This window comes from Numida meleagris, chromosome 4, assembly GCF_002078875.1.
Source record: "Numida meleagris isolate 19003 breed g44 Domestic line chromosome 4, NumMel1.0, whole genome shotgun sequence".
Taxonomy (NCBI): domain Eukaryota; kingdom Metazoa; phylum Chordata; class Aves; order Galliformes; family Numididae; genus Numida; species Numida meleagris.
Genome location: NC_034412.1, coordinates 87909554 through 87932376, shown reverse-complemented (window position 1 = coordinate 87932376; position 22823 = coordinate 87909554).

The following is a 22823-nucleotide window of genomic DNA, read 5'->3' as shown; positions in this document are numbered from 1 at the left end:
TTGTTGTCCCCTACAACTTCCTCTCAGTGAGCTGATGGCTTTCTTTTTAAAGCAATCAAAGGCTTCACTGGAAACACTGAAACACTTGATTTGGCTCACTAATTTTTTATGCAATAAAAGTTGGTTTCTTCTCTCAAACACCAATAGACAGATGGCAGAAAAAATATAGTAGACTCTGGACTCCCACTGAAAGCTGACCTAGACTCACCCCTGGCTTTATTGTTTTTCTTTCATAATTAGCTTTTGCTCAGCTTTGTCATTTTCATAAGCCTCGATATTCTTCAATTAACAAAACAGAACAAGAACAACAAGAGCTTAGGCAGCTCATGAGGTCACTTCTTGCAGGGGTTGGATTATGGCACCAAAAGAAGCCTGAAAAGCATGTATTGATCCAGTCTGACAGTTCCTGCCACATTAAGCCTCACCACAGCTGTGATATAAAGGCGCTTAGAGCTGTTATCATAAATACCATCCACTATCTTTAAAGATCATCAAAATTGCTTCACATTGTATAAGAGTTATTGTCAGATAATTTGTTCAATGCATTTTAGCAGCATAAATTGGTTTAGCATTTTAATACTAGCTTAAAGGTCAAATGCATATAATTTAAACTAACGTTTATCCTATGAAAGTTATCATATAAGCTCAATTTACTGAATGAGTTGGATGAAAAACAGTCTTATTATTCCCTTCATTTATCCAAAAGATAAATACATCCAATAATACTTCCTTTTAAGTGTTAAGTAAGACTCATTCATTTAAACTCTCAAAGAACAGATTTGTGATTATTTTGTGAACATATATAATATTCAAAGCATGTTCTTAAAGGAAAAATAAACACTGTAATTCTTTCTGTAGGAAGTCTATTGGAAGACAATTATAAGAGAAGAATATTTATAATTAAGAATGAAAAGTGCAACTATAGTGACTACAATAAACCGAAGGAAGTTATTAGGAACAAATTCTTTTATGAATCTCTTTACCCACCCTTTCCACAGTCCTGCTGGGCACAGAAAACTCCCTTTTAGCTTGTGGCTCCTTCCCTCTGCTCAATGAACCAGTAAAACATGAAATCAAGTGCTTGTTTAAAAGAAAGGGGAAAAAAAGGGATAATTGCATGGGATCAAGCACAAGAGGGCAATGATGGAAGGTATAGTTGATAGCATCAGTAAGGAGCAACAGGCAAATACGTGTGAAAAAAGGCTTTCCCAAATGGCTTTCCTGGTGTTTATCTGTTGTAAGCAAGAAGTGTAAGACACCGGTATGGCTTCTAATAAATGTCCTCTCAACAGAAATGGAAAAGGATCTCTGCCTTCGTGAGGCCCCATCTGGAGTACTGCATCCAGGTCTGGGGCCCCCAGTACAAGAAAGACAGGGAGCTGTTGGAGAGGGTCCAGAGAAGGGCCACAAAGATGATCAGAGGGCTGGAGCACCTCCTCTATGAAGACAGGTTGAGGGAGCTGAGCTTGTTCAGCCTCGAGAAGAGAAGGCTGTGAGGTGACCTCATTACAGCCTTCCAGTACCTAAAGGGAGCCTACAAACAGGAGGGGAGTCAACTCTTTACAAGCGTAGATAATGGCAGGACAAGGGGAAAAGGTTTTAAGTGGAAGGAGGGAAGATTTAGGTTGGATATCAGGGGGAAGTTCTTTACTATGAGAGTGGTGAGATGCTGGAACAGGCTGCCCAGAGAGATTGTGGATGCCCCATCCCTGGAGGTGTTCAAGGCCGGGTTGGATGGGGCCCTGGGCAGCCTGGTCTACTATTAGATGTGGAGGTTGGCAGCCCTGCCTGCAGCAAGGCGGTTGGAGCTTGATGATCCTTGAGGTCCCTTCCAACCCAAGCCATTCTATGATAAGCTCCTAGGCTCCAGATGAAACGTCCATTTTGACCCCAGATGTGGTTGCAGACAAGCTGGTGATCTGCCATACTATCCTGGTGGGATGAGGGTAGACTACTACTGCTGAGACACAAGAATATGGTTTATTCTGAGGTCTTTTTCTCTTAGAGTTGATCTGTTTGTCTAAACAAGCTTTTGATGGAGCAGGAGCTGGAACACAGCATCTGAATGGCCTTCTCTAGTCATTAGGTTACAGCAATCATTTCTGTATAACTAATTAGTTGTCTACACACCTATGTTTGTTTTACTTAGTTCTTGGAGCAGAAACAGGGAGCGCAGTGAGGTGAACTCATGTTCTTTACATCTCATGTGACTTCTGAAGCCAACAGAAATTTTTCCGGGGGTAGGTCTGCCTGCATTTTGTTTGATTGCCTTTTCCAGAGCCAAGGTATCTGTCCAGTATCTGTCTACAGATGCAGTACTATTTAATTTTCAGGAGTGATGCCAGCAAATGTGCACTGATCAAATCTTGAGCTGGTATCTCCGCAGCCCCAAATGCTGTGTGGGGTCCCTCTGGCTGACTCATCCTTGCCGGAGGAGATGCAGGACCTACAACCCACCTTTCAGTGCCATCATCAAGCTCCTTCCCTCTTGCTCCTTGTGGAGATCAAAAATTGTGTGTACAAATGTTCAGAGCAAAATCACCTATTTATCGTGAGCTTTGGGGGAAAGACCAAAAACAGACATCCTTGGAAAAATAAGAAAATTGGAAACCTCACAGTGATTCTTCCCTGAATACTTGTTCAGCCTTCAATGATTTGCAGTTCAGAGCCTTTGTCAGCCAGAGGTTTTGCCCAGGCAGAGGACAAAGACAAGGACATGGCTCTTGGGTGCAGTTTGGAGGACTTAATGTCAGTGCATAGCAGTCTCTCTTGGAAGGCTGTTATTCCTAGTTAGAACCTCATTTCTCTCTATCTGCTCAGAGATTTTTATCAACTTGCTAATTCCTTCCTTCACTGCTTGAAAATCTGATCTGGTGGACAAATGCTTAACGTTTTCCTCATGTATTTCTTCAAACATGATACTTGTGAGTGTTTCTAAACAACTGTAAAAATTAGTTAACATGAAAAGCATTATAAAGAAGCATGAATTATCAGAGAATTCAAAATTGTCTGAATTACCAGAGGTCTTAGTGATGCTGATTGGCTATGCTACTGTGAAATGAAAGATTTAGTTCATCAATTATCTGTGAAAAAATTGTTATTTTTCTGTCCATTAACAGTCAAAAAACCAAGCCAGTTATGTCAATTGATTGTGTTGCTGGAATTCTTCATATTTTTTTCTATTTCTCATTGTCCTTATAGCCCTGAAAATGCTGGGATTGTGGAATAACCTCCTTCTTTTTCTTTTTAATTTCATTTTTCCCCATTTATTAAAGATAAAGGAATGTATTAAAAATGAATGAAAATCAATTTAAAAATAGCTTCTTACCTTTAACTTTCTGAGTGATAAAAAAATAAAAATAAATATTTTTAATTTTATCTAAAGTAATAACAAAAGAATAAACAAATTTTTTCATTGGAATAACAATTCATACTATGATTCATTTTTGTTTATTCTCAGGGGAAGCTTTTATTTCTGCTCCTTCAGTACAATTCAGAGATAGAATCAATATTTTCCTAGTGATATGAAGCATTTGCTAACATTGCTAATACTGTAATTCACTGAAATGCCCTATTTTGGTTGAGCACTTGTAAAATGTGAATATAAAATAAGGTCAGATAAATTCAACTAAAAAAAATAAGCAGTCCATTTTTATAAAATGTTGAGTTCTAAATGGGAAACTAAGAAAAAATAAGCTAGTGTTAGTCTAAGAAAAGTAAAATATTAAGCTGTGGAACATTCTAAGAGAAAATGAAAATCCTTCACATGGGACTTCTCAAATTAGATTAGAAAAGGCAATGAAGGATATACTGTAAGACAATGAGTTTCTGTGGCTAAAGAAACTTTTCTGGTGCACTAATAATTCAGTTTATCTCACTATTCTGAGTTCCCTAAAATGTAACTTAGGTGTAATTTTATCATCTTTTCAAAATACATATTACAAACTTTTCTGAGAGGAGCAAGATGATTCTGGATAATGGCAAATTTGCAATAATTTGTTAGAAAGCAATAAAGAAGAATAACTGGGGAAAAAAAAGGAGTAGAAATAACAAATTAAAATAGATGCTATAGACCTGATGAAAGTCAGTACTGTTTTACTAGCTTAAAAAATTTACTACACATGAGCAAAACTAACATCCTTATTGCTGTACATTCTCTTTGCCAAAGTCAACAGCGAGATTGCAGTTTAGCTCGATTTTTTACTGTCTGTACTAATACTATCTCTGTAACATGCTCCAGAAACAGAGCCCTTTTCCCTTGGCCAGCTGACCCAGAGCTGCATCTGTTTCTGTGATGCTGAGCATTTCAATAATTCCTGACTCTTTACTTGACTCGCAAATCCTTGCTCCTCCTGAGCATTACTGTATCAAGTACATACAGTTCATGCCTGCTCCATACTCCTCATAAAATCACACCAGCTCACCTTGTAAGATATAGGTAATTCAGAGTGAATGCTGAGCAAAGTGTTCAGCCATGTCTGTATGACCATGTTAGTGTCCAGATAATATATATACATATAATTTTTGTGTGTATGTATCATTTACATGGAAGGCACTGTAATTTTTTTAATAGCATTTTTCTTCATATAGCTCAGAAATGGTAACGCTACTGCAGTCATCACAATTCTGCAGGGGAGAGAATGTTGAGATACAAGTCAGAATGCCAAGACTGACTTTTTTCCATCCATATGAGCCCAAAGGAAGTGCATTAATTCTGATTAACTGAGATCTAAAGGGTCTGTCTTTAGAGCCCAAGATCAGTGTTGAACACATATTCAGTAACTTGGTGGGGTTTCTGAGTTAGAAAATATCATCTGTTTTATTTAGAAGCACTACTGGTCTAGATGTGTTTTTATCACTGTGTTGCTATAACTGCAATGGTAATCCTAAAAAGAACTGTGTTTTGCAGGCAGTTTCTTAGGAACTTCACTTTGCTCTCTCAGGAAGTTATCGTATCATTTGCATTTCTAAACATTAGAAAATGAGAAGCAATGGCACACTGTAGAGATGGGTCTACCCATGCCCTTTTGTGCTTCCTGTTGTCCAGAATAGATGGAACCTCAATCCATCGAACTCATAAAAATGGTAAACGGTCCTCACATAGATCTGAAAATTTCAGTCAGGATTGGCCCTTAGAGCTTGCTACTAAATTGATTACAGAATCCCCAAATGGTTGAGACTAGAAGAGATGTTTGGAGGTCATCTGGTCCAATTCTCCTGGTCAAGCAGGGAAGCAATATAAGCAACCAAATAATCATTTCAAAATTTGGAAGTCTTATTAATGCAAGATTACACACAAATTATTCTTAGAATACAGAAGATGAAAATAGTCCATGTGCAACAAAATACTTAAGGAAACAAATTCCAAACCTATATTTTTCCTTTTAACACATATAGTCATAACAACAGATGAACATTTTCCATGTTTTCACACCCAACATGCCTTAGAAATACATAAGTATATACACACAAATCCGTACAGCAATTCATCGAGATGAAACCCAGTTTTGACCATCTACATTCTTACCTATGCCCCATATGTTCAGCTGTCACGTTGCCTACAGCACAATCTGACATGCAAGGATGAGAGAGAGAATGAGAATGCTTTGAAGCTACTCTGTCAGTGTTTGAGAATGAAAGATTATCCAACTGTTCTCAATAGTGCAACCAGCTGCAATATATTCTCACTTAGACATTCTTAAAAGCAAAGAGGTCTGGTCATCTGGAAAGGTGAAATTTCCCATCATTTTACTCCCTCACTGAGGGGACATTGAAACTGTGATGGATATGAAAAGAGTCCAGAAAGAGAGGTTCCTGCTGATCTTTTAGGTTCCTGATCTTTTTGCTCAGTCTTTACCGACCAAGGAATGTAGGGGTCTTGTAACACAATCAAAGACCTTATGTAAGTCACCCACATTTCAAGGGTATAACAAGGGGACAATGGTTTTACAGGAAATGTGAGACTTGATTAATAAGTTGTACTTCATTGTTCTATTGCATTTTTTATGTACATTTTTCATAAGAAATGATTAGCAAATTTACTGATTTGTTACGGAATTTGTCTCCAGTCTTTTAAGAGTAAAAGAACCAAGCCAGAGTGTACTATTTATCCAATAAAAAAATTTTGCAAATGAAAGTGATTTTCATTTGGGATAGTGTCACTTCAATGAAAAAAAATGCATCAATTTGAATAAATTTTCTCTCTCTAGTGTTTCTGTCAAGGTTAAACTCATTTAGAGAACACATTTTGGATTAAAAGATATGATTTTAATACAGAAAATGGAGGTGAGCCGGAGTGATGTTTCAGAGTGAGGGATTCCACTCACAAAAGACATTTCCAGCCTCATCACTTCTCTGTCTTTCAAGCACATCCCCAACATTTCTCATGATGCTTCCTTGAGGTATTTCGGTTTTTCATCTCCACCTGCCTTTGCTTTCTTCACATACTCTCTCAATCTTTTTTCATCTGTCCAACTCCCTGGCTCAAGATTTTGTGCCAAATAAAGGCTAAAATGTAACAAAATACGTATAGAAGAACAGACAGTGACTGTAAGAAAGAGTAAATGTGATGTGTGAGTTACAAATTGACAATCTCTTGAAATTATTACGTGTAATCCTTGACCTCTCCTTTGCCATTCCAGTCATGCTTGTTTTTATCCAGGACATTAAATCGTGACAGATACATATAAAGGAGAAGGCATTTTAATTATTGTTTTTAGTCTCTGATCCTTTTATTTTGGCTCACATTTACAGTGATGATAATACATCATTGCCCCTTCTGACACAAACATCCCATTCTGACAAAAGTCTCTTTCAATGAAGCAATAACGTAAGCCTGGGGCCCTGTAAGTCAGCTTTGCAGGGGTGGAGAAGCTAGTGACACAATGTCTGGATATGCTCTAAGTATAAATGGTTTTGTTTACACATAGAAGCCAGGCCTGGTATTAGAAGTGGTAAAACAGCACTTTGGGCAATTATTTTTTTAAGGAATATTTGCATAACATCACTGTTTAGTTGTCAGAGAATAATTATCTCAATTATTAATGTTTAATCAGAGAAGAAAAGACATAGCAAATACCAGGGCCCTCTACTTTTTTCCAGACTCTTATTCTAAAAAGGCAACACAATGTGTCTTCTCAAATTGAAAATTTGCACACATGCTGAGAACCTGGAAAGCAAAACGTAAAAGTATCACCTAGAAACACTTGCCATCATACAATTCTCTAGCCAATATTCTGGAGCATTTCTTGCTTGTCATTACTTCAAACTATCTGACTTTGACCCTCCTTTGAAGTCTGTGGCATATGCTGAAAATTAAGTATGTTCTTAAGTGCTCAGAGGATTGGTTTCACTTAGAAATAGCCAATACAGTTAACTTTCAGTGCTAATTCTAAACTTCTGTCTTTAGCAAACGATGTCTCTAGATGATATTAAGTGCATCCATGTTGCAGTGCCATGAGCTCTTGCAGTCAGTTGTATACTCCACTTTTACTGACGTTGTATGTAACATGGCTTATGATCAAAACACAAAGTAGTGCAATGTCATGGCACAAAAGGTGAAGCCACATTCAACTGCCAGTTGCAAAGTTTTATAGGAGTGCAAAGGGTAAGAGCATGGAAACCAGCCTTGGTCTCCTAATAAATGCATGTGTTAGTTAAGAACTGATAAGTAGAGAGCAAAACTGATTTCTTAGAAGTAACTGATTGGAATCAAGGTGCGTGATGAGCACTCTTGGAGGAACTGACAATCACAGACTGAACACAGGGTGATGAAGATCAGGATCGTTTAGCAGCTCATTGTTTCAGACTATCTTTGTCAGAATGATAGATGTTGTTCTTCTCCATCCTCTATTTGCCCTAGCCCTTGAAAATCTCACCTCAGATTTTTACAGGAGAGTTTCTTTACCTAGGGAGACAGATGGGGAGCCCACTTCCTTACTTTAATGGATTTCTGCAGAATAGAGATCCTGCTAATCTGTAGAAATAATTGAGGGTATGGGGTAGAGGAGGAAACAGCAAACAGTCTGCGCTGATTATTTACATAAATTTTCTTAAGAATGAGCAGATGGGATGGGAGATGTCTTTCTGGAGAAACCATTTCACATTCTTTATTTTCCTCTTCAATATCACTTCCATCTCTGTGGTTCAGAAAATGTATTAAGCCTTGGAAGGACTTCAGCAAAAATGGTAAAGAGAATAGGAGAATTCCTTTTTCCACAGGCACAAGGCTTTTCCCCTTAAGACTATCTCCAAGGGTACAATCAGAAATGGGAGACTTAAGCAATATACTCTAAAACAGCTGCGATGCAGATCCCTTCAGATTAACACAATACATCATCATACAGAGACTTTGCAGTTGCCTTTAGAAGATGGGCAGTGTAGTTTCATGAGGTTGCTGTGAAGTCTGAAGTCTGTTTGTGCAAATACATGCTGCCATTGAAGCAGTATAGCACTCAAATCCTCTTCTCTGGATCAGTATGTCCCAATTTAAAGTAAATTGGTTCCCTCCATGAAGTCACACATCAGTGGAATACAGCTGGCCGTAAATTGTGAGTTCACATCAACACTCCAGAGTGTTTTAAGCAGAATACAATTATATTGGAGACAATACAATGATTGCAAAATCCTTAAATCTTTTCCTAACATTAAGTCTGCCATTATCCCTGACTAAATGGGATTGCTATCATAATTAAATTTAGGCATTGTTTAGTTATCTTCATGATCATCACTCAGCATAAACAAGGCCGTTATCAATTAGCTTAAAAAATACCCTGCACTTTATAAAAAAATTTGTTATTCCTTGTTCTGTGTTGTAGGGTTCAAGAAAAAAAAAAAAAGAGTTTTTACCCATTTGGAAAGCCTAAATCAGCTCCAAACCACAAGTAGTTCTTCTGGGTATGGGTGTGAAGTATCTGCTTTTGGAGACAACATGAATAAAGGAGCAGTGTGACTTCTCTCACACCTGGAGCTTTTCACTTCTTGCCCTCAGTGACCTGTGACTCTTAGGAAGCTGGCCATCTGGGCACCTCTTCAAAGCCACAAAGCACACTCCTGATTGTATAACAATTTGCGTTATTCACTGTAGCACTGCATCTCCTCTTTTAGGGCAAGTTACAGCAAAACCAAGGTACAAGATTTTTTTCCAGAACCAGCCATTTCAAGAATTATTTCATCCTCATTTTCACAGTTTGACTACTTCAATAAGATATTTAATCGGAATAATGTAAATTGCTTTTAACTGTCTTAAACAGTGCAGGACACTCAAAAAATAATACATGATCAGAAGTTAAAATGGCTTTGTAATGAGATACATATTTATTTAGTTACTTGACAAATTTTCCTGTGTAAGAGTGTAGGCCCTTTCCTGTGATCAGGCAAATCATCAACAAATTTCACTGTGCTACGGGACATCTGTCAATAGCTTCTCCTGAAGGCTGTGAAGTGAAATATATATTCAATAATAAAATCTCCTTTGGTTCTATTTGCACTGAAGGTATGTTTTTCTTCAGCATGGCAGTACCCAACTTGACTTAATTTCTAATGGGATAATCATGGATTTGTTTTTATTTTGTGACCACAACAGAAAAAAATCTGATTCATACCAGAATGAAGAAGACTTTTTGTGCCGCACAGAGCAACAATAGATTGTGAACAAATAAAAATGAATTTCTAACCAAGTAAAATTACATTGTTCAACCTAAGCCCTAATTATGCTTAATTTCCCTTTTTATTTTGGGCCAATTTGAAAGCCAAAAGGAAGTCAGTAAAAATGAAATGATAATTAAAAAATTGCCCCCCTCATGACAAAATTCCATTTATTGAAGTATATTACTTGCTAACAACCTCACTGCCAGCTGTCAATTGGAAATGATATGTAAAAAGTGGAGAAAGCACTCTGAAAATGATAGATTTCATAAGAGTAGCAGAAGTAACCCAAGTGTGTTTTTGTGAACTGGGCACTCTATCTTATGAGTAGTAGGTGAATGGTAATTTTATTAAGTAACCTAAAACCCAAAACCAAGGAGGAAATTAGGAAATTTAGAAGTCCTTCTACCTTTGACAGAACAGCCAAGTACTAGGACCTGACAGGTACGACAAAGAGCTTAGATGTTCTTCTGATATTGTTCTTAGCCATAAGCCCTCAGGCTTTGTTCTACATGCTTAGTTAAACTGTTTTTATCTTACATAAATCCTGGTAAGCTACTTTAAGACCCATCAGACTACCTCAATTGCCATTTAAGTGTTTTTTCTGCACTAACTGCTTCTTGTTAAATAGTTTGACATTTATGTGTCTAGACTTTGGTTGTTTTGATATTGATTTTGTACAGAATGATAATGGAGCATAGTGGCAATATTACTTTTGCTGTCATATCTAGCAGCAATATATCTCTTTGAACTTCTTAAATTGGAAGCAAAATCTACACATATGTAAGTTTAAATTTATTCAGTTCACCAAAGCCTTTCTAATTTTTTTTCCCCGCAACTACCATTTCCTTCCTTAAGGTGACAAAAAAATATATTTTTTGAGGAAAATCTCTGAAAAATAATGAAGCTTCCAGATCAGTATTTGCACAAGAATGAGCACTGTGGTATCAGCCAACTCTCCCTTCCCTTTTTCCTTCCTCACTAATAACCTTGCTGTGGGAATGGAAAGCAGCCTTCTGCAGACATTCAAAATATCCATAAAAAGCTAATCATTGCTAAGATAGTTACTGCTATTTGTTAAATGAGATGAGCTTTATGGTTTTGTTTTGTTTTTATTGTGTTTTACCCTTTGACAAGTCAGTTAAAAATGCTGAAAGAAGACCCGTTTGTTACTTTAAATAGAGCACAGCATTTTTAAGCAGAAAAGAAACCGAAGTCATCATTTTTTCAGAAAAAAAAGACCACAAAACATGGCGTAGAATATTTCATACTGCGAGATACACAGACCAGCAAAAGGAAAGCCAACTGCCAACATCTCTGCTCTTGAGTCATTCACGTTAAATGTTGTACTGATTTTGTATGCTAAAATCTTCAGAACAAAGCTGATGACAGTGTTGACCTTCAAAGCTGTCCTGGTATTTGCCGCAGCATTTGTTTCAAGCCTTTGATAGTGTTAGGATCTGGAAGTCATATTTTCTGAGTAAAGGGAAAGAAATTTCATGTGGAATGAGCTGAGTTAGGCTTTTCATGCCATTTCTTCCTTTGCCATCAGCGTACAGGAGCTTCTGCTGCTCTGTCTTCATCTTTTCATGGTTTTACATGTTTACACGAAACAATACAGTTTGCCACAGTATTTCCTTCTCTACCAGCAGAGACAAGAAATTTTTGGTTAAAGCTGATATATCCCAAACAAGTCACTAAAAAGTCTACCAAGATTAAACACATAAATTGATCAGTAATATAATATTTTCCTGTAATGTGATTTGTGATATAATATTTTCCTATCATTTAATGGCTGTAAGAAAACCATAAACAATCATTTTTTTTTCTATATACCGCCATTTGTACTTACTGGGACGCACCTCTGTGCAAGATTCACATCATTTTTAGCACTTGTGTATTTAGTGTTATTTTCCTATGGAGACGAAAGTACTAGCTCGGCTAGATGAAGTCTGGCCAGCTTCACTACAGCAATTTAAGACATTTAAATAGGCTTTTGAGTCAGGCCTTGAGTCTACAGAGTACAGCAGGTGATAAACTAAGATAAAAATGACACGGTCTAATAGATTTAATTAAAAGAATGAAAATACAGAAAACACCAGATCATTTTTATATTTGGTTAATTTAAGAAATTGAAATGACAGTAAGCCCTGGTTAACTATTGCTCCTCATGACATTACGAATATAACTGGACAGGTGTTCAGTTTGTAAATTATGTGTTTGTAACTAAAAATAAAGTCTCATGGATATTTTATTTGACAGTGGAAATACTTAGCTTAAATATAGTTTTATCTAAAGCTAATCTAAATGAGGAATTCAAAACTTTTAATTCCATGTAATAAGACTGAAGTCTTCAGCTATATTTTCTCATATTATCCTACCATTTTTTTGTTAAATACTGTGATACATATAAAGCTACTTTCAGCTTTTACTGAGATCTAAAATAATGACTCCAATAATCTTCATGGCAACAGAGAGTTTAATTTTCCCCTAATTCTAACAGCATTTAGGTTTAAGGACTCTTCAGCTATTTATTACTTTCCTACTGTCAAATACATTGAGCTCAAGTTCACTGCACATTTTTGCACATACTTAAGCCTAATGACTTGACCATTTTAAGTAGGAATAAAATTTCTGAAGAAATGCACATATTCCATGTGTTCCAGTGACTACTTCAGTTTCCTGTAATCCTTGTGTAAACACGATGACTTTGACTTCGAACTGTAGCTTTTCTTGCAGGTAGAAATGTACATTGCTTCTAGATTTAGCTCAGCAAAGCAACATTTTCTTTCCAGAGCTACCCAGTAATTCTTTTCCTCTTTGCTTTTTTCCTGGAAAAAAAATATTACAGCCTTTAAACTTCAGTACTCTTTACATCTTCTAAATCACAGACCTTTCTTTTGATGAACATGACAGGGCAATACAAGTAGTAAATACACAGAAATGAGGGGTATTTCCGTAAGTCACTTATGATACATTATGATATATTATGACACCTAATGATACATTGAGGCTAACACAAAATCCTTGATATCAAACGTATATTCTAAACATTCACTCTACGTAGTAGCAAATACTGTTTTTTTATAATTATTTAACCTTGAGTAGGTCTATACACATGGAAATCTTCTTTCATTTACCAACCGAGTGTGCCCATGTGCTCTTTGATTCCCACAACAAGAACCCTATTCCCTTGCAGTTTGTGCCTCCAGGGGTACTTCCATGTTTCCCTGAGCCCTGCCATTCCTAAGGTTTCCCTAAAACCATTTTATGGTGAAAAATAATCACCTGTAACTGCTCAGTCTACCTAATGTGAGAAGATACAACTCACTTAAACAGTAATGACAACGTGACTCAGTGCTCTAGTTTTGCAGGCATCTGAATGGAACACGCCTGACAGTGGAGATGAGACATCTTCCTTGTGTATGGTGAGCACATGTGAACACTCTTCATCATTTCTTCAGCCTTTCTGTGTAACCAGAAAGGTTCAAACTTGACTGTATTTATGCTGGCAAAGGACAAAGCCTGAATCTTCAAAAACAAGTGAACAGCAGTCTACATTTTATGGCAAATAGTCCTTCGGTAATGTAATTAAACATCTTTGAATCAGAATGAGCTCATGGGCAACATAAATCCACATCAGTTTACAGCCTAGCACATAGATATCTTTACTGCATGGATAATGCTCTGTTACTGGCAAGTAGTACACAAATAAAGTTTATTGTCTTCCTTAATCCTGGGCAAAAACTTAAAGTGGTTGCTGGTTGTAATAATTGTGATATTTTATACACTTGTGTGACTAATTTGACCTCTAATTGTTTTAGCTTAAGTAGTTTTGTTTTCATTGCATAAGGTATTCTTTTTTTCTAATTAGTTGCTTAACGTAGTTAACAAAATAAATTCAAATGGAAACCTTCATGGACCAGATGTTTCCTTCATAGACTGCAAAGACCACAGGGTACATTATAGACAACTTAATAAGTCTAATAACACAGTGGTGGTCCCCAGAACCTACCCATTTTAGTTCTCATAAAGTCCCACTAAAATGTGTGCTCACTTAGGATTCTCTGAAAAACTCAGCCTTGTTCTTCTACTCCATAAAATTGCTAAAATACTTTGGCACTTTTGAAGCTGGTTGGTAAACACTTGTGAAATCAGCTGACTACAGAAACTGGAACAGAATAATTAATTTAAATAACTAATTTTGCCATTCTTCTGTCTGAAAACACAGCTGTACCACTATCTGTGGCCTTTCTGTAGCACCTAAAGGTCATCTTACACTTTACCATATAGGAAACAACATGGTACCAAAGCACATTGCCATTTATTTTCTAGAACATGTAATAAAGAACTGTTCCTGGTAACAGCAGGGAAGAATAGACCACTGGAGGATGGCATGATTCTTAACGGCTCACATGGTCATCACACGGAGAACTGGCAGCTTTCAGAGTCGGGGATCATCCTGGAGTCTGGATTTCTTGTATTCCTTTGGAATTCTCACCCATTCTCACAAAATCTCTACATTATGTGGGTATCCTTGCCCTGGAGCTGAGAACCTGAAGCGTTGACTCTGCAAGTCAGGTTGCCTCATTCTGAGGTTGACTCACAGCTCCCCGTTAGATATCTGAGAGTCCTGATGACCCCTCAGCTATTCACAGATGGGCCCAGTGGTTGAGAGTAGCTGCTGAATTTCACCTCTTTTAAGTGACATCTTCATGCAGAGTTTTTCATTTTGCAGATACGTACTGATTCCTCATATATATATATATATAATGACACATATATATATGTAACAAATATCAGGAAACAGGAGGGCATCTTCCTTCTAGGCTGGAAAGTTAGCAGATTCATGGGAATGAAAAATCTTACAACTTGGAAGTACTGTGTGAGTTAGTGCATCAGCAAAGGCTGACAGGAAGGTCTTAACATGAAAATCTCTTTCTCTCATCTGTCCCAGAGAGCAAGGGAGAAATGGAGGTTGGGGGCTTGAAAGAATCCATCTTGGGATCATCTGCGGTCTTGAATGTAGCTGCAACTGGAAGCAAGTTAGGAGAGGCAAAAGCAGCTTCTGGGGAAGAAAGTGCTTGAGACCAATTGCACTGAAGAAAGAAAGAAGAAAAATAAGCCAGAAATATGAGCTCAGGAGTACACCAGAAAATGACTGTTAGATGGAAACGCAATGGAGAGCTGTGAATTTCAGTGAAAATACTGAAGGGGAGGACAAATTTTGAAAGAGTGAATGGACAAATGCCAAAAACAAAAACAAAACCAAAAAGCATGGTGAAAAACATTCACACTAGAGAAGACAAAGGAAAAGATATGTTCAAGTCAGTGCTAACCAAAGTAAGCAATGGCTGTGGCAACAGAGTCTGTCCAGAATGTATCAAGTGGATTTTAAGAATTGGTTATATGTCTTCAAAAGAGAATTTGAATTCTAACTAACTGGCTTTGATATCTGGATAATCACGAACTGCCCAAGTAAGCCTCAGGAACGTGTCAGGGAGATTTGACAGTCCAGGAATTGAATAACCATTCTTGTTCCTGCTTTTTTAATGGGAAAGCAATAAACAAGTATCAAGTGTGGGAACTATTAAATAAGGAGATGAGGAATATGGTACTTGTTCCTTCCTTCCATCTAAAATAAAAAACTAAATCTCCCTGTTGGAAAACAAACTTCTGCCAGCAGACTGCAATGATAGATAGGAATAGATGTAGTTAAAATAAAAATAACGATCAGAATAACAGTTCTGGTCCTTTGTAGTCCAGCTAGAAACCAGTCTGGTTTGAAAACTGGACACATGACAATGGCAAAATGCTCTAACTTGACAACTCGCAGGCTCTACAGGTGAACCAGCTATGGAGTTACGATACTCAATAAAAATAATCGTTGGACAGATATTGAGTCAATAAAATGATGGCAGCCAGGCATAGAATATAATATTGCACAGATGTAGGTATATTCCTCTAAACAGTTTGCACTATGTTTCAACAATAAAAATATGTGATGCTTCCAGTACCCACCACCAGCCAGATGAGAGAAGAAATTATCCAGCTGTTTTCAATATAAAACACACCATCCTAAAATCAATTGATATTTCATACTCTTTGTATTCTTCTTTCCTGCAGATGCAGGAAGTATTAATGGTGACATGATTGTACGTTACTGTAGTTTAACAAAATGATCAGGAAGGCGAGCTATGTTAGCAACATTATTTGGACATTTAATAGCATTTATCCTTTTAACTTCATTATAGTGGAATGCCCCAAGGCCCAAAGAGAGTTATTTTTAACGTGACTTCAGACAGAAAGGAGTAACTTTTCATACGGACACACAGTGGCCTCTTTACAGAGATATATTACCAAGGCTCCAGGGTACAACAATAAGGGGCTGCCACTTCTGTCTCCCCTCTGCCTTCGCTTTTTCCTGCAATCATTCCATGTGGTCAGTACTCTCCGGTTTCTCCCTAAGGTCAGAAATAAAAGTCCCTGACCCTGGGGCCTTCACAGCTGTTACCACTCTCCACATGTCAGCACTCGCCTGTCGCCTGTCCCCCTTTCTCTTCCAAAAAACCAATCCAAATTTATTTAATCTTACATCTTTTCCATGTTCCCCTTCAGAAAGCAGTGTGAACTACTCTGAGAAACCAAGCATATATGTTTGTGTATGTGCATGTGAGTGTTGCTGAAAACATTGTTTTCTGCCAGTGAGGATCCTCCCCTTCTCCCAGAAGGAGAAGAGAGGGGACAAAAATGAAGGAGGAGAGACCTTGTCCCCTGTTGCATACAGCAGGGCATGGGATGCCATCAGATGATGATTTCATTCATGCCATCTGGCACAGCACCCCATGTTATTCTCCCAGGTAAACAGCCCCACTGTCACTATTCCTCACTTGTTGCTCCACAACAAGGTGCTGATAATATTTAAGCATGTTTATAGGCTTGACTGCATAACACTTTGTTCTAGTTTTGTTTTTCCTTTCCTCTTTAATCATTTAATTTGCTATATTGTTTCCCTTCTGACTCTACACTTCATCATCCTTTGAGTTTTCAGCCTTTCAGCCCTGAGTTTCTGTTCTACTTTTTTCCTTTGCTCAACTACACTGTTGCCTCAGATGTATTTTTTCTTTTGTGTCCCCTTTCACTTCTTTTCCCAAAGATTTACAAGCCCATCTGTAGTCTTTATTCAGTTACTTGGTGTTGAGCAAGACTGATGATGTTTCATTAATCACATCCACTAGTCCTAGCAGTTACTCTGGATGCTATTGCATCCTTTCCTACCTCTTAATTCTTTTCCCCTTGAAACATGAATACCTTTACTAGTACTTCACACTTTTTCACCTCTTGATTGAGACAAAGAAACATGCTTCTCTGCTCCCAGAAAAGCCTCTCTCCTAGTATAATTTTTATTTTTTATTTTCGTAGTGCAAAGCAGGAAAAGTGGAGCCTATCTCAGTATTGTCATTCATGGATACCTTTCTTTATTGTCCTTTCTTTCAAGGATCTGTACTAAGATATTCACTGTCCATGCAAAGAACTCATATACTTGTCTTACCCCATTCTATTGTGGAATTATGGAATTATCAACTATTTCACAAATTATACTTTGTTAAATTTGTAATTTTCATCATTTCTCATGAGGCATCCTCATTGCTCCTGGTTTTTGCCCATCTTCTCACACTGCTCTTCCACAGACTCAGCCAGTCTCATATCTAATGTGCCAGTTCATATTTAATTGTCATCTAGGTTAACATCAGATGAAGTTACATGGTCTTCCACAGCTGTATGCTAGCCTTATCCATTTCTATGTCAATGTGTTCAGTGTACTTCTTGTAAAACAGTCTTAGTGTCTATGGCTTTGGTTAGGTCACCTTCATCATAGAATCATAGAATTGCTCAGGTTGGAAAGGACCTTCAAGATCATCAAGTCCAACCGCAACCTAACCATACTGCTCTAACAACCCACCACTAAATCATGTCCCCGAGCACCACATCCAAACAGTTTTTAAACACATTCAGGAATGGTGACTCAACCACCTCCCTGGGGAGCCTGTTCCAGTGCTTAACAACCCTTTCTGTAAAGAAGTTTTTCCTGATATCCAACCTAAACCTCCCCTGGCGCAACTTGAGGCCATTTCCCCTTGTCCTGTCACCACTGAGAAGAGACCAGCCCCGCTCTCACTGCAATCACCTTTCAGGTATTTGAAGAGAGCAGTAAGGTCTCCCCTCAATCTCCTCTTCCCCAGACTAAACAGCCCCAGTTCCTTTAGTCACTCCTCATAGGGCATATTCTCCAAGCCCTTCACCAGCCTTGTTGCCCTTCTTTGGACCTGCTCCAGCACCTCCATGTCCTCTCTGTTCTGAGGTGCCCAAAACTGAACACAGTACTCAAGGTGAGGCCTCACCAATGCCGAGTCCAGGGGCAGGATGACTTCCCTAGTCCTGCTCACCACACCATTCCTGACACAAACCAGGATACCATTGGCCTTCTTGGCCACCTGGGCACACTGCTGGCTCATATTCCATCAGCATACCAAGGTCCCTTTCTGTCAGGCAGCTTTCCAGCCACTCCTCCCCACGCCTGTAGTGTTGCCTGGGGTTGCTGTGACCAGAAACATCTTCTCTCCATGTCTCATCCTGTAAAGGTTTTCTACTTCTTATAAAGCATATATACATTTTCTCTTTTTGTAGTTTATTTTTTAAAAATCTCATACCCTTTTACACTCGTATGTTAATACTCTTCCAGAAAAACATAAAGAAAATACCAAATGCTATATAGTCATTCTAATCCTGCGACACACAGCCAATTGGCTAGTCCACCAATTAGTTTGTATTTTAAGAATGAAGCACTTCCTTATTCTTCTAACTCTGTATTATTATTTATAATAAAAATCAGCCTTGACACTGCAAGGTAGTCACCTTATATGTTCATATGAAGTTCCCATTTTAGCTATTGGAAGACATGGCTGCCAGCTGATCTTAATGCAATAATTTATCACTTTTTATTATAATAGTCCTTCAGGATCACTACAAAAGTCACTGCTCTGAACTGATGAGTCAGGGAAAGACGAAATAGCCAGAAGTTCAGGATACCAACCTCCTGTGTAAACTAGGACTGATCTTTCTCACATTGCTTGACTGCCTGCTGCACTAGCCCAGTGGCTGAGTGACGGCAGAACTCTTTCAAGTAGGCAAACATTCAGCCAGTTCTGTATTGTATGAGCTAGTCTGACAAAGACATATAGTATCTACAAGGGTCTATCATTCACTGTCTTAACTTTGCCTACTATGGTCTCTACCTTCTCCTCAGCTCTTGCTGAAACCTGAACTTTTCAAAATCTTTCACCTAGCCTGTTTGGCTGAGATTCATCACACTTAGTTCTGGCTACATAAAAATGTGTTAATTACTAACAAGTATGTCATTACAACTATTACACAAGAAAACATTATAAAAATAGTAATAAAAAATAATCCAGATATTTAATTTAGTCTACTTCAAAAATACACATATTATTCTTCAAAATTTACCTACTACAAAACATTATTTCATATTAATATCAACAAATAATTATAAAATAAAAATATCATTATGTAAGTACAGAGGATGATTCAGTTGGTCTATGTGCAATGATAAACAACAAAAGCAATAAATATGGTGGGATTAACTTGCCAAGTTGGCAGAATTCTAATCATAAGTGTCCAAAAAGTGAAAGTGTTTTTTTCCCGCTCTCTTTCCATCCTCTGTTCTAACTGGGTGGTCCCATATCATGACCCTGACAGCCTATAATGCTCATTTGGGCAAGAGCAGGCATGTCCACCCTGTGGTCTGTGGCCTGGCACAGCTGGCAATGCAGCCCTGACTCTGCCCTGTGAAACTTGTTCTCCAGTGCTGCTGCAGCTCTGTCCCACTGAGTGGCCTGGCCCAGTCCCAGGAGTGCACCCATCATTCAGCAACAACAGAACACCAGTGAGCTATTGAAACTGTCTGAGTCAAAACCAGGGCATGGGGAGGGCGCAGTGCAGTGCTGACTCAAATTATAGCAAATAATTGTATGCATTTGGATTCGCTGGCTAAATACGGTCCTGTGAACAGCAAAAAGAATGCAGCCCTGCTTTCCGTCTTGATAAAGGAATTTGAGAACAGGTTTCAAGATTGCAAAAAAAAATCATCATTTTTTGGTATATTTGCAACTCCATTTTCAGGTGACCTAAATACATTACCTGGGAATTTTCAAGTGGAGTGTATAGAGTTGCAAATCAGACATTGACCTCAAAAATCTGACCATATCTCTTTATTTTTATGAGCCCTATCCTACCAGAGAAAAAGACTCCTCACTTCACAGTCATGTCTTACTCATTTCATTGTTTTTTGGCAGTACATACATTTGTGAACAACTATTTTCAAGGATGAAGTAAAGGAAGAATAAAATTTCATCAAAAATCTCTGATGAACACCCTGAGAATTCACTGAGAATTGCAGCTACTACCATCAAAGCAGACTGATGCGTTAATTTAATAAAACAGGGTCAAATATCCCATTTGTTCTCTGCGTTTGCTGCACTCTTTTTTATTTTAATAAAAATATTAAAGATCATAGTAAGTCTTACTACTTATCTACATGAACTATGTTATATATTTTATGAGGGGTTCTTTGAAAGTAATGCCTGCTATTTTATGGTGCTGGCCCATAGTGTCAGAGGCAGATGTTTGTGGTATGGCAGTAGAGGCTGAATCTTTCCACCAATATCCCATTACATTATGTTGCTGTGTGACAGACGGCAGCAGAAAGGCAGGCTGACAAAGTAATCTGGCATGGAAGTGAATATGAAGCAGAAGTGTGTCACTGAATTCCTCCTTGAGGAAAAAATGGCGTCCATTAACATTCATTTACACTTGTAAATGTTTATGGAGCCCAAACAGTGGATGTGAGCACAGCGAGCTGGTGGGTGGTGCATTTCTGCAGAGGTGACAGTGGGTCACCTCCAGTGGTGCAGATATTTATAAGTGCAGCATGTAGGCTCTTGATCATTGCTGGTGAAAATGTACAGTTAATGGTGATGACAATGTGGAAAAATACTGTTTTGTATCTGAGATTTTTCTCTATCAAATAGTGTTATTGTGCTCTTTGCATCAATTGCAGTTTCCATGGAAATTGATAGAAGGCATTACTTTCAGAGCAATCTTTGCGTATGCGGCTCAGAAAAATTCCTGTTCACTCAATGCAGCCCAGGTAAGCCAAAAGGTTGGACACCAATGAGTAAGAGTATTATAGCATGTTATCCCTAGTTTTCCCTTCCATGTTTGTTCACAGGGAAGGCAAATTGCTGTAGGAGCTCCCTGCACACCTCTGCCCTTTCTCTTGCAGTTGAATTAGACAAGTGAATGTGTTGCCCACACTGAGGAGCAGGTCAGTGACAACATCAAAGTGGGCTGGTGAGAGGATGGAAGGTTGAGGAGGATGGCTAAGGACTCTACTGCACAAAACCTCAGTGAAAAGAATGGAAAAGGGTATCAGAAACAACCACTTCACTGTAGTGCAGGATAACACCAAGGAAATGAGAGGATGAAATGTAAATTATGAGTGGGAAATAGCAGATGTTCTTCCTCAAGGGCATAAACACAGCTATAATTACAGAGAGCAATGACATCTTATCAAGCAGAAGAACATTAGCTATGCAGATGAGAGCACCACAAATAAATTGAGAAGAAGTATGATTATTTTTCTTTGTAGAAATTAAGTAAAGAAAAAAGGCACAGCGACATCCCCAGGCAAAAAGAAATGGTAACACGGTAGACAAAAAGGGCTAAGAACACAAAAGCAGTTAACAGTTTCATTTTCAAGACAGCAAAACTGTACATTGAGTACCTCAGGTAGAAGACGACTTCATAAATACCTTACCAGATCCCACTGAGTGTATCATAGTGTACTCAAATCATGTTTTATGGAAAATGACTCAGGATCAACAACCAGGTCTCAGCTATGTCAGAACAACCCACAGTGTTTGATGTGTACATGCCTGTATGAAGGTCTACTTGGATGTATTTCTAAAGGATTAATCTGCAAAACTACTGTAAACTGCAGTGTTAATATATTCAAGCACTTACCCCCTCTTCATGTAGCCAAGCACAAAAGCGCTCATGCAAAATTAACCTGACATGAAGCTGTATAGTATATTTTCCATTATTCCTTGACTGTCACCTTATCTTTTTCACAAACACATTCAAAAGAAACTCTTCTACAAGGATTTGTTGTACCTAGAAATGCTCAGAAGTGGTTTAATTTCTTTTTTTTTTTTAAATGAGATTCCCTTTTCATATCAAAATCCTGATACAAGACTGAATTGGTAAAACTCAGAGCAAAATCCTCAACTCCTTAGCTACATGTCAGCTTTGATATTGATAAATTAGAGGTGGGCTTGAGCCTGCAGGTGCTCAGGGAAGTCCCTGCTACGTTTACAGTTCAGAAGATGTACAGCCACACTTTGCTCACCCACTTCTTTTTCAGAAGAAAATAGATTCTAACTTGAAGGAATCATCATCTTCAGAACTGCTTAGTTAATTCCATTCAGTAACAACAGTGATGTCCAATCAAATAGAATGGATATCTATGCCACAAACAGTATTATCTGAAATTAGTAAGATACCTGGCCCGTAGAGCTCTCTTTCCTGGTGTTAATACTGGGGAAAAACGTGCATCTGAACATTCAGAGCCATCTTCATTCACAAGATGAGCATTATATTTTTCTTGAAAACCATGCAAATTTGATATGAACTCACTGAAAATATAACAAAAAAACTGTTTGAAAAATGCGATGCTGGCCAGAAAACTAATGATGTTTCTACAAAAGGCATTAACTAGCTTCACAAATCTGCCCTTTCAGCACATTTGGAATCATAAATGGAGATGAGGACCCTGAGAATGACAGGTGCTGGTGGTCTAAGAAAGCAGTACTGGTTGCTAGGGAGTAGGAAATTATGGTGGCTGTGGCTAAAGGAACCCAAGGACACAGAACTTGGGTAGTATCCCAGCCACTGAGTACTTGGGACACCAATGACACGTGCTGAGCTGTATTTCACTGCTGGTCACTCTAACATGATTGGGATGCTTGCTGTTCAGATGTAATGTCTGCAGCTAGAGTAGATATCAGCAATTGCTCACAGAAACTTTTCCAGTGAAGAGA